This window comes from Aquila chrysaetos, chromosome 2 (genome assembly GCF_900496995.4).
Source record: "Aquila chrysaetos chrysaetos chromosome 2, bAquChr1.4, whole genome shotgun sequence".
NCBI lineage: Eukaryota > Metazoa > Chordata > Aves > Accipitriformes > Accipitridae > Aquila > Aquila chrysaetos.
In genome coordinates, this window is record NC_044005.1 from 39,334,879 (window position 1) to 39,345,500 (window position 10,622).

Genomic DNA, 10,622 nt, shown 5'->3' on the forward strand with positions numbered 1-10,622 from the left:
CAGTTAAAAGGGTTCCTTGCGCATCTGTGCTCTAGAGCAGAGATGTGGTCTTTTGTGAAGGGGTTGTCCGGCTTTCTGCTACGGCCAAAGTGACATTGAGGCTTGGGTTGTGGTGGCTGCAGATCCTGGGGCTGCAGGGACAGCAGCCGTGGGAGGGACACTGAGGAGACAGGGCCCCTAGCAGGCTGCAAGGCAGACAGCTCTCAAATGCACATTCCTCCATCTCTGCTCTTGAGAGTCACTTAATGGAGCGAGGGAACTTTTTTCCTAATTAAGAACAATACAGAAATATACGTAATATCAGATTTCACCAAAGGCACAGAGAAATGCAGGTGGGAAAGGGAGGGAAGCCGAGGAGAAGCAGCAGAGTAGAAAATCCTAAGCTTTATTAGTGCTCTGTTTTCCACATGGAGCACCTTGGGGTTTTGTCTTCTTCGCCTGAGATAAGAGATGGGAAAAAGGACCTGTATTTGCAGCTATCTCATCCAGACCCCTTGCAGGGCAGGCAGGTTACTTATTCCACCTGGCAGTCCTGCCTGTGGTTTGTTTAAATAGCTCTCTGTGTCTCTGCTGTGCCTTAGCTGTTGGTCTGGAGCTGTTGGGGGTGGGTGTGTGGAAAGGGCACTGATGCCTGTGCCCTGCCCCAGGAGGATGAACAGCATCCCCCTCTTTGGGGGACACGCACTCTTCGGATGCAATGCATTCAGCTCAAAAAGCTTCAACTACCAACCTGCCCATCCAGCTTGATTTCCTAAGAAAATGAAGTGTCGGCAGTTGCTCTGTCTCTCCCACTTGCCCACAGTTGTGACCTTTGTCCACCAAGCTTAAGAGACACGGAGATCTCAAAAACAGAATCATAGAATCATTTAGGTTGGAAAGGACCTTTAAGATCATTGAGTCCAACCGTTAACCTAGCACTGCCAAGTCCACCACTAAACCATGTCCCTAAGCACCACATCTACACATCTTTTAAATACCTCCAGGGATGGTGACTCCACCACTTCCCTGGGCAGCCTGTTCCAGTGCTTGACAACTCTTTTGGTGAAGGAATTTTTCCCAATATCCAATCTAAACCTCCCCTGGCACAACTTGAGGCCATTTCCTCTCATCCTGTCACTTGTTACTTGGGAGAAGAGACCAGCACCCACCTCGCTACAACCTCCTTTCAGGTAGTTGTGGAGAGCGATGAGGTCTCCCCTCAGCCTCCTTTTCTCCAGGCTGAACAACCCCAGTTCCCTCAGCCGCTCCTCATGGGACTTGTGCTCTAGACCCTCCACCAGCTTCGTTGCCCTTCTCTGGACACGCTCCAGCCGTGAGCAGCCAGTTTCTCCAGGAGAATGCTGTGGGAAATGGTGTCAAAGGCTTTACTAAAGTCCAGGTGAACAACATCCACAGCCTTTCCCTCATCCACTAGGCGGATGTCACCTTGTCACAGAAGGAGATCAGGTCAGTCAAGCAGGACCTGCCTTTCACAAACCCCTGCTGACTGGCCTGATCCCCTGGGTGTCCTGTACGTGCCGTGTGATGGCACTCAGGATGATCTGCTCCATTACCTTCCCTGGCACCGAGGTCAGGCTGACAGGCCTGTAGTTCCCCGGATCCTCCTTCCAGCCCTTCTTGTAGGTGGGCGTCACATTAGCTAACTCCCAGTCAACTGGGACCTCCCCGGTTAGCCAGGACTGCTGATAAATGACTGAAAGTGGCTTGGTGAGCACTTCCACCGGCTCCCTCAGCACCCTTGGGTGGATCCCATCCAGCCCCATAGACTTGTGTGTGTGTAAGTGGTGTAGCAGGTCACTAACCATTTCCCCTTGGACTGTGGGGGCTTCATTCTGCTCCCCGTCCCTGTCTTCCCGCTCAGGGGCTGGGTACCCTTCTGAAGAGTTTACAGCCATCCATTGCAGCACTCCAGTCATGTGGGTCATCCCACCATATTTCTGTGATGGCAAGTATGTCATAGTTTTCCTGCTGCACAATGGCTTCCAGCTCCTCCTGTTTGTGATGATCTGACCCTTCAAGTTTCAGAGCTGAAAGTAATGAAAACATTTTTATTTTGATTTATAGCTGAAGAACAGTAGAATTTGCCAAGCAGGCTCTGGGCTAATCTTGTGCCTTGGGGTGGGAGCTGCTTCTCTCACATCCCGTGCCGGTGCTGCGGGAAGCATCTCTCGGTGGGAAGACAGAGGAGACCAGCGCTCTGGCTGCAGGGTGGCCCTTGCTGTTCACAGGTAAGGCACACGGACTTGGCAGGGTGTGGGTATTTCACTGACAAATGATAATAACCATGGTCTTTAGGGAGCAACTGGACTGCAAAAGGCGGGATGTACTGAGGGAGGCGGGAAAACGTCCTTTGATTGCCTAGCTGCTTTTGAAAGGCGCAACAAGGAAGATTTAGTGCGTGTGTAATTTCAACCAGAGTCTTAGGGACCTGGCCTCTTGGCTAAAGCAGAGACATGCAGGTTCCTCCTCTGCAGTTACTGTCATATATGTGACTTCGAAGGAGTCACTTGGGGAGCTATTTGTATCGCCCAGCTCTGGGTAGAAAGCCTCATCTTCTCAGCCTTTTTTCTGTAATCTCAGTTCATGCCTTCCCCATCTATGAAATGGGGCCGATGTCTGGCAGCCACCAGGCAGGGGACCGTGGCTCACCCTGCCTGCATGTGCACAGAAGGTCCCAAGGTGCTCACAGCAAAGCTGCAGGAGCTGATGGCCCGTGTTAGTCCCTAGTAAGAGCCTGGTTTCACAGCATTGTGTATCAGGAGTTCTCCTCACTCTTTTACGGTGGCAGAAGACCTGGACTCTTTATATTTAAATTGTGAATGAAGAGTTTTTTCACCGATGCCTTCAGTTGCCCTCTGGCAGCCCAGTGGGACTGTCCCTGTCTGCGGTGAGCTGTGGGGCTGGCAGGCTCTGCAGCTCTGCCCCAATGGGCTCGTTTACGTGGGAGCAGGACTTCCCACCTTCTGATGAAACTAACGCATAGGACCTATGCCATCTGAAATCATATTTCTAGACATACGTGTTTCCCCCGAGGTCACGTCTCTTCTGGCCCAGACTTAGTGCTCCGTTAGTCCTTCACAGTCTATTAAAAGCTCTTCCTGTGTAATGCTCTCTCTTTAGTATACAGTGCCAAATATATCCAACCACCAAAATCTTTTGCTCTCAGTGGGACAGGTTTGGCATAGGGGGTGTTTATGGGAGTGGGACATGTGTGCACAAAGTTTATCTTCCCCTGCCATCAAGAGGCATCTCAGGGCATGTGGGAAAAGTCACATTACACTTTCATAGCATCTTAGTGGTGTTACTCTCCCAGAAACAGCAATAAAGCTGTGGCCTGTGGGCTTGCAATGACAGTTCAGCTCCCCATTTCATTCCAAGCCCTGGCTGCGTTATCTGTCAAGAAGATAATTCCTTGACCTTGCGGTCAGGGGATGAGCGCTTTGCTTAGTGATTAAGCCACTGCAGTAGATAACATGCCATGTTTAATCCCTTTGGTAGCTGGTCCCAGGGAGGGGGGGGCAGGAGGGGCTGCAAAAATACAGCAGCTTGCAATAGGTCTGGAGATCTCAGAAACGGCGGCAACAGTGCAGAAACTGTGGCTGTATATGCCCATCCTCCTAAGCTAATTTGGTGGCAGACTGGAAAACAACCAGTATATCTAGGGCACTATTTTATCAAGTGATAGAGCCATATGGTGCAAAAACCCACAGTCGTCTGAGGGCTTAGGCATGTCAGAAATCAGGGACTCCCTTTGCGTATTGATCCTGTCTGCTAGCTAGCATATATAAAAAGGTTTATAATTATTTTTCCTCCACTCTCTCGATGGGGGAAGGGACTCCTGAATAACCAATTAATCCTGCTGATTTGAGCTGGGGAATGATGAGATACAACCTTTTCTGCTGCTTCAAAGTTGTGGCTGGGATAAGGCTGTGAAGCATGCAGCTGGCATGCTGGAAAGCCCCACAAGCCTGCCTTAATGTCCAAGCAAGTGCAGCAAATGCTTCAGAGTGTGGATGCATGACCAGGTTTCAGGGTTGTACAAGTCACTGAGGGTTGAAGCCCAGTCCCGCTGGTGATATTTAGGGTCCCGTCTGCAACTGAAATAAGAGTGAGAGCTTTGATTGACAAGTTCTGACCTTGGACGTTTCATCCTCCCAGCCAGCCTTCTGTCCCCCCTTTCTGCTGAGAGTCTGCTTCTTGCCCCTGCCAGAAAAGGAGAAGGTGGGGACATGAGCCCACATCCAGCCTGCCAGTAGTGAGGCACCATCTTTCTTGAGGGAGGACCCTTTTTTTTTTTTGAGCGATCCTCTCTTCCCATGCTCTCATTGCATAGTTGAGGATTATGATTCCCCTTTAACCTGGCTTTCCCCTTTCAGAAGCTCCCTGCCCTCCTTGGAAACAGCCCCAGCCTCAGGTTTTCTTTGGCTGTGGTGTCACCTCTGTTCGGACGCAGGAGCGTGCTGGTTGTCACCATGTGCTTGCCTTTGGGCAATTGACCTTACCAGGCATGAACCCAGCCCCAGGCCTGTGGTCTGGTGACTGAATCGAAACGGTTGCTTACAAATAAAGCTGTGCATGGATCTGGCCTTTGTGCGACACTGCCAGCCAGCTCTCTGGTTCCCTAACAAGAACTGGGCTATGGGCATGTCGTGGGTCTCTACCAACCCCTGGCAGTTTGACATTAAATTTGGTCTTTAAGAAAAAAAGAAAAAAAAAATAATTAAAAAGCAGAATTAAAACAATCTTCAGCAGAAATGTGCTTCCTCATCCTGTGCTCTTGAGCTAGACACCTTTTCTGCAGCTCATCCTCCTGATCCTAGCAACAGTAAAATCCTTTTAGTGCCAGCTCCCATTCAAACACTAAGAGAAATGCTCCTCATCACCCTCTGCTTCACAGGAGACCCCTGGGAACCCTTGGCTGCTGCTCCAGAGCCCAAAGGGTGGTGAGTTAGCTCAGGCTCCCTCCTAATGTCATGGGGTGCTGCCTGCCAGCCCCCTGGATCAGCACCCATGCAAGCCTCGGGTGGAGGAAGCAGCTGGGCTTGGGTGCTCCAGAAGGCATTTCTCTGCTACTGTAAGGGAGGAGGCTTCAACAGGAAGAAGACCTTAAAAAATTCAAAATTCATCATGATGCTCATGTAGAGTCCCAGTCCTATTTTCATTATATTGTCCACTCGTTTAAGTTCTCCATGCGCTTACCCCAGCCAGCTCCATGGAGCTGGCTTCTCTTCTCCCTCCTTACTTGCACCGTGCATTCAGGACATGTTTCTTTGCTGTAAGAGCCATCATTTTTGGAGATGTCTAGAACAGCTTTTCTACATTTCTGCACTCGGCTTTCCAGCCAACCCCAACCCTCGTTGGAAAACACCGCTCCTTTCTTACCTGTGGTCCTAAGTACCTTTCACCATTCTTCATTCCCCGAGGGTATCCAAAATGTTGTGTGAAAGGAGCTGTTTGGCCGTGCACATCTGTTGCATAAGACCTACAAACCGTGTCTCCTATGATATGAAGGTTATTTAAATCTCCCATTTTGCCATTTCTTTTTTTTTCTCGAACATTCAGCAATTCTTTCCTTTCCTCTGGGGAGACATTTTGTCCCTTTGCATTTGTGCCTCCAACTTCCCCATAGAAAAGACTTATGCTAAAATTATATTCCATACATCTGATACATTGACTCCCTCGCCAGCATTGCCTGCTTGCAGGATGCCTCCCTGTACCTGAGGACATTGCAGTGTGTTGTCATGGAGAGGATTCAGATGGTATTGCTAGGTCAGCAGGTACCATACAGCATGTGAGTTTATACAGCGCTGGCATCAGGATGGACAGAAAGGGCCCCTGCGGATTCCAGAAGACTCTGCAGAAATTCCCCTGGTAGCTTACAGTAAATTTTCTTTGTATTTGGGGACTCGCAGGCTGTGACTGAATCACGTGGCATCTGCATTATAGTACAGTGTCTTTGCAGGGAGGGATCTGCAGGTTCCCAGAGACTGCAGGAGCTGCAGGAAATCTATAGAGTAGCACAGCATAGTCTGATCAGAGACACTTAGAGAGGACAGTAGCTCTGGGTGTGAACATTACTGCCTTCAGGAATCTCCACTTCCACAATTTGTTGATGGAACCATAAATAAAATGCATTGAAATACCTGAAATGTGTTTGAAATGTAGGAATCGCAGAAAACTTCTGTTAGAGGATAGAGTGCCTTCTGCCTGGAAAATATTAGGACTCACAGCACCCAAGAGATGTGAGTTGGAATGACAGCTACCATGCAAAGTGATATGGAGTGTATCTACAGCAAACCTAAGATGTCAGGTGCTCTAGTGTTGCATAAAGCCCTGAAGGATCCCTCGGCTTGCCTACCTGCCTAGCTTTTTCTGAGAGCAGGCAGGTCAGCTCTGGTTTACTGAAACAATCCTCCCTGGCTTTACTTCCTCCTGCACAGCAGTAGGTGAAACTGCTAGCAGAAAAACTAATGTCATGACTCGGAGCTGTTAAGATGTGTCTAAAATTCCTGTCATGACAGGTCACGCAGGCCAATATAAGCTAATTATGGATTTACCGGTAGAGCTCAGGACGGGTTGAAAAGCCCATAAGGACAAGCTGGAGAATACTGGACCAGTTAGCCCACCCTAGGTTCTGCACTGCTGCAGTTAAACTGCTGGTGGAGACTGAGCTAGTCTGTTTAACACTGGCTTGGTTATATCCGCACCTCACTGGCAGTCATCGCAGTGGTGATAGGGGGGATGTATCTTAGCCAGGATGCCAGCCTGTCTCCAAAGCACAGGCGATGATGACTGCAGAAAGGAAAGCTTCCCTCTCATGCAAGAAGGGGCACCACTTCCCATGCCAAGCACTGGTCTAAGCATGGAGGGCAAACACCTAATCACTTCTTCTGGGGCTGCTAGTTCTCACCCCATTCGTGGTACACTGTCTGGGAAAGCAATGCAAGGGAAGCGAATTAGTGGTGCTGCTATTTAAAAATCCAACAGTAGCATCCCTTTGCTATGTTGCAACATCCTAGCTCTTCTGTAGGTTTTCAATCTACACCACCCAAAGGCCCAAAACCCAGATTCAGACAGTTCCTGTAGTTGCTCATGCACAAGCATGCCTCAGTTTAAGGAAAAGCAGGGCAAATTAGTTGCCTTGAAGACTCGACAGACAAGTGGAGACTTGGCTGCACCCTGTGGTCAGCTCCCCAGGTACCTAGCTGCAGGCAATGGGAGTAGGAGCTTCAGGACCAAACTGGCTAGGAAACAAGGTCAGCTTGAATCTGGTGTGTGCTGAAAATGGTGCAGAGGCTCCTAGACTGTCTGGGTGAAGGCTGCAGAAATCCCCTGATGAGAGCAAAGTGTCACTCCTCCGTCAGGCTTCATGTCAGACATGGGCTGAGTCCACCCAGGACGGCTGTGTAGTGGTCCCTCTGTGGTGAAAATAATACTGCCTTTCTGTTCATGGATCTCACTTTTTCCTTGAAGTCTGAAGAAATAGCTGTTACTGGGAGGTAAACATGAAGCCTGTCTCATTCAGCATGTACAGGAGAAAAGCTTGTGAACAGAGTGCCCCCCCGGCTCCTAGGGTCTAACAAAATGCATGCAACTTGGCACTTAACAAAACTCTCAACTGCTGGCATAATGCTCAGGGCTTTTTTCAGGAGGGAAAGGAAAATGTCTTTCTGCCTTACCTACACATGTGTGTTTTGAGCTCCCTTTCTTGTTTACTTTCCCATCTCTTATAAATGATTAAATAATTGTCAAAAATAGCACAGTTTACTTTGGAGGTGGTTAAAAAAGAGAAGAAATTATCCCATCACCCTCTTCCAAACCAAAACATTCCCAGTAGCATCTGACAGACACAGAGCCAAATCTCTTACTCCCTACTGTTTAGCTTGCTGTCTGACAAAGTGCCTCTGTGCCAGCTGCTTTTCCCCTCAGCTGGGCTGAGCTGTTTAAGCAGACATTGCTTTGCAAACACCCAGAACGCAGCATGCAGCACGGGATATTGACAAACTCGTTGCCCAGCCTAAAAATACCAACTGATACGTGACCCTCCCATCCCGTTGCCCGGGTACAGTGCAGGCAGGGGGAAATTTCCACCGAGCTCTTGGAAGCGTAGCCTATCCCAAGCCACTATGATCTACATAAATAATAAAAAGTTTAATATATCTAGGCTGTATTCATTCCTGGAGTAACTGCTGGCTCTAGGGAGGTAACTAATGGATGAATTGGGCCCTGTAACTTTAATATGCTGAAAGAAATTGTTATTGTATGCTGTCATGCATAGAGATGTAGGTGATTCTAGCTAGCTAGGATGGTATACGGATTCTCAGTCCATGCCTGCTTGTTCATTTAACATTTCCACCTGTAGTTCCTGCCCATTTTTGCTAATGCACCTTCCTCCCACCCTGCCTCTGTCCCGGGCTCCCAGTGCAGCCTTATCTGTGCCACTCACCTTCAGGCCCCCCATTTGAAAGTGCTTCAAGGTTTGAGGGAAATGCCCAGAAGTGGAGGCTGGCAGCTTAAAACATTCATCCTCCATGAAGCACCAGCTGCAGAGCAGAAGCCAGAGGAGCTGCCACAGCAGGGGCACGGGGATATCCTTCCCTTGCAACCAGGAGCGGTTAATTAGAGGGCTGCTTGGGGAACAGGGAGGACATGAGTGAGAGCTCCAGCTAGATCACGGAGGCCAGCATGGCCAGGGGCAAGTCACATCAGTTCTTTCTGCTTCAGTTCTTTCTGCTTCAGTTTTCCCGTACTTAGGCTGGGAGTGATAACTAGTTTACCTCACAGCCAGGTCCTGAAATTAGAGCGGGGAGCTGTGTAAAGCACATAAGAACAAAATAACACTGGCAGTTTGGTTTTGTAATACAGGATATTTCTTACTGCCAGAGTGGTTTTGTAATGCAGGGGATTTCTTGCTGAATGGCAGGGATGTAGGAGATGAGTGCAAAGGTGCCAGAGAATGATTTGGGTCCTTTCAGACTAGAATCTTACAATAACAAGGTCGGGTTTCACAGCTAAGAGCTATGCTCAAAGAATGGGCAAAGGACAAAGAAGTCAGGCCTAGAATTGATTTTTTTATGCCCTAGCGTTAAGAGGCATGCAGGATGTGGGGCATATTCTGTTATGAAGGCTCTGAACACTGGCATTCCCCAGAGTGCTGGTTGCTCTGCATAAATGGAGAATGTGTTTCCAGGTATCTTGTACAGAAGAGTTTTGCATTTTTTCCCCTTCCCAGTGTTTTCTTTTCAAAACATCATCTAGTAACATCTCACCAAAAAGAGGGGCAGAGCCGCCTCCTGCCTAGAAGCAGAAACATTATGATTTTCTTACCATGCCTCAGTACTGGCTACTTGCTTGCCAAGGGGTTGTGGGGCTGCACTCCCACAAGGAGTTGTATTAGGGCTCCATCGGCTCACATTAGAACATGCCTGTACTGCACTGCAAAGTAAATGTCACGGGGCTTATTTCCAGAAGGACTGGGCTAAGCCAGTGTGTTCCTCTTCTTTGCCTATGACAGCCTTCTTTTACAACTATGACAGCTAAGTCTGATTCTAACAAACTTAATTCCCTAGGACCTTGACTCAGCAAAGCATTAAACGAGCTTAAACTTGCATGCTTTGAAGGGAGCCTGTGTGATCTGAGAACAGGCTGATCCCTCCCAGAGCACCTCTGTTCTCCTGGATGTGGTGGCTGCTCTTCTGAACAACAGCACAGTCCCAGGTCTGCAAAACAGAACTGTGTGCAGAGAGTCACAGTCATCACCTGCAACGTGCTGCATCTAACTAGTTTTGTGTCTTGTCCTTATACCTCCATGCATCTGCTTTAAGAAGAAAAAAACAAAAAAAAAGATTAAAAACCCCCAACTCTCAAAATGGCATTCTAACTATTACATTTTGGTCTTCACCACCAGAGGAAGAACACCCGCAGCTGGAAGCAAATCTCTTGTTTTGGTGTAACAGCTAGTGGCGATAAGCAGCCATCCTCAGGTAGGATGTGATCAGCCTGGCTCTCTCTGAGGTCAGTAAGGGAGCAGAAAATGCCACACCCTGAAGAAGTCAATTCCCCAATGACAGCTAGCAGAGGTGGCTCCAGGGCTGTTCTTAGCAGAACTTCTAGAAAACTAGTGGTTGATGGACTTTGTATTGCAAATTCTTTGTTTTCCCACATCTCCCTGTCCAGGCTTGGCTTAGTAAAGACACGCACACCAAAATAAGTCCCCTCTCAGACCTGTGTGCACTGCATATTCAGCACTTGTTTAGTGAACAGAATTCCCCTGCCATCAGGAGAAATTTTAGCACAGAATGAGCCTGGAGCTCCATAAGCATAAGAGAAACACAGTAGGGTAACCAAGGTGAAAAATCTAATCCTCACATCTCTCTTATCCATGTGGTGAAAGAATTTATGATAAACTGGGTTAAAAAATACCTTGTAAAATATTAACGAGTGCAGATGCTCCTCCTAATAGCTTTTGAACGCATCTGCCAAATTCAACCTTGACAGAGAGATTGTGGTTTAGTGATGAATTTTGTGTGAAGAGGCAGCGTGCAGAAGAGATTGTTGGCATTCTCACTGGCACTGAAGGGCTCCAGCTTTAGCCCAGATGCTATTAAAAACTAGACAATCCA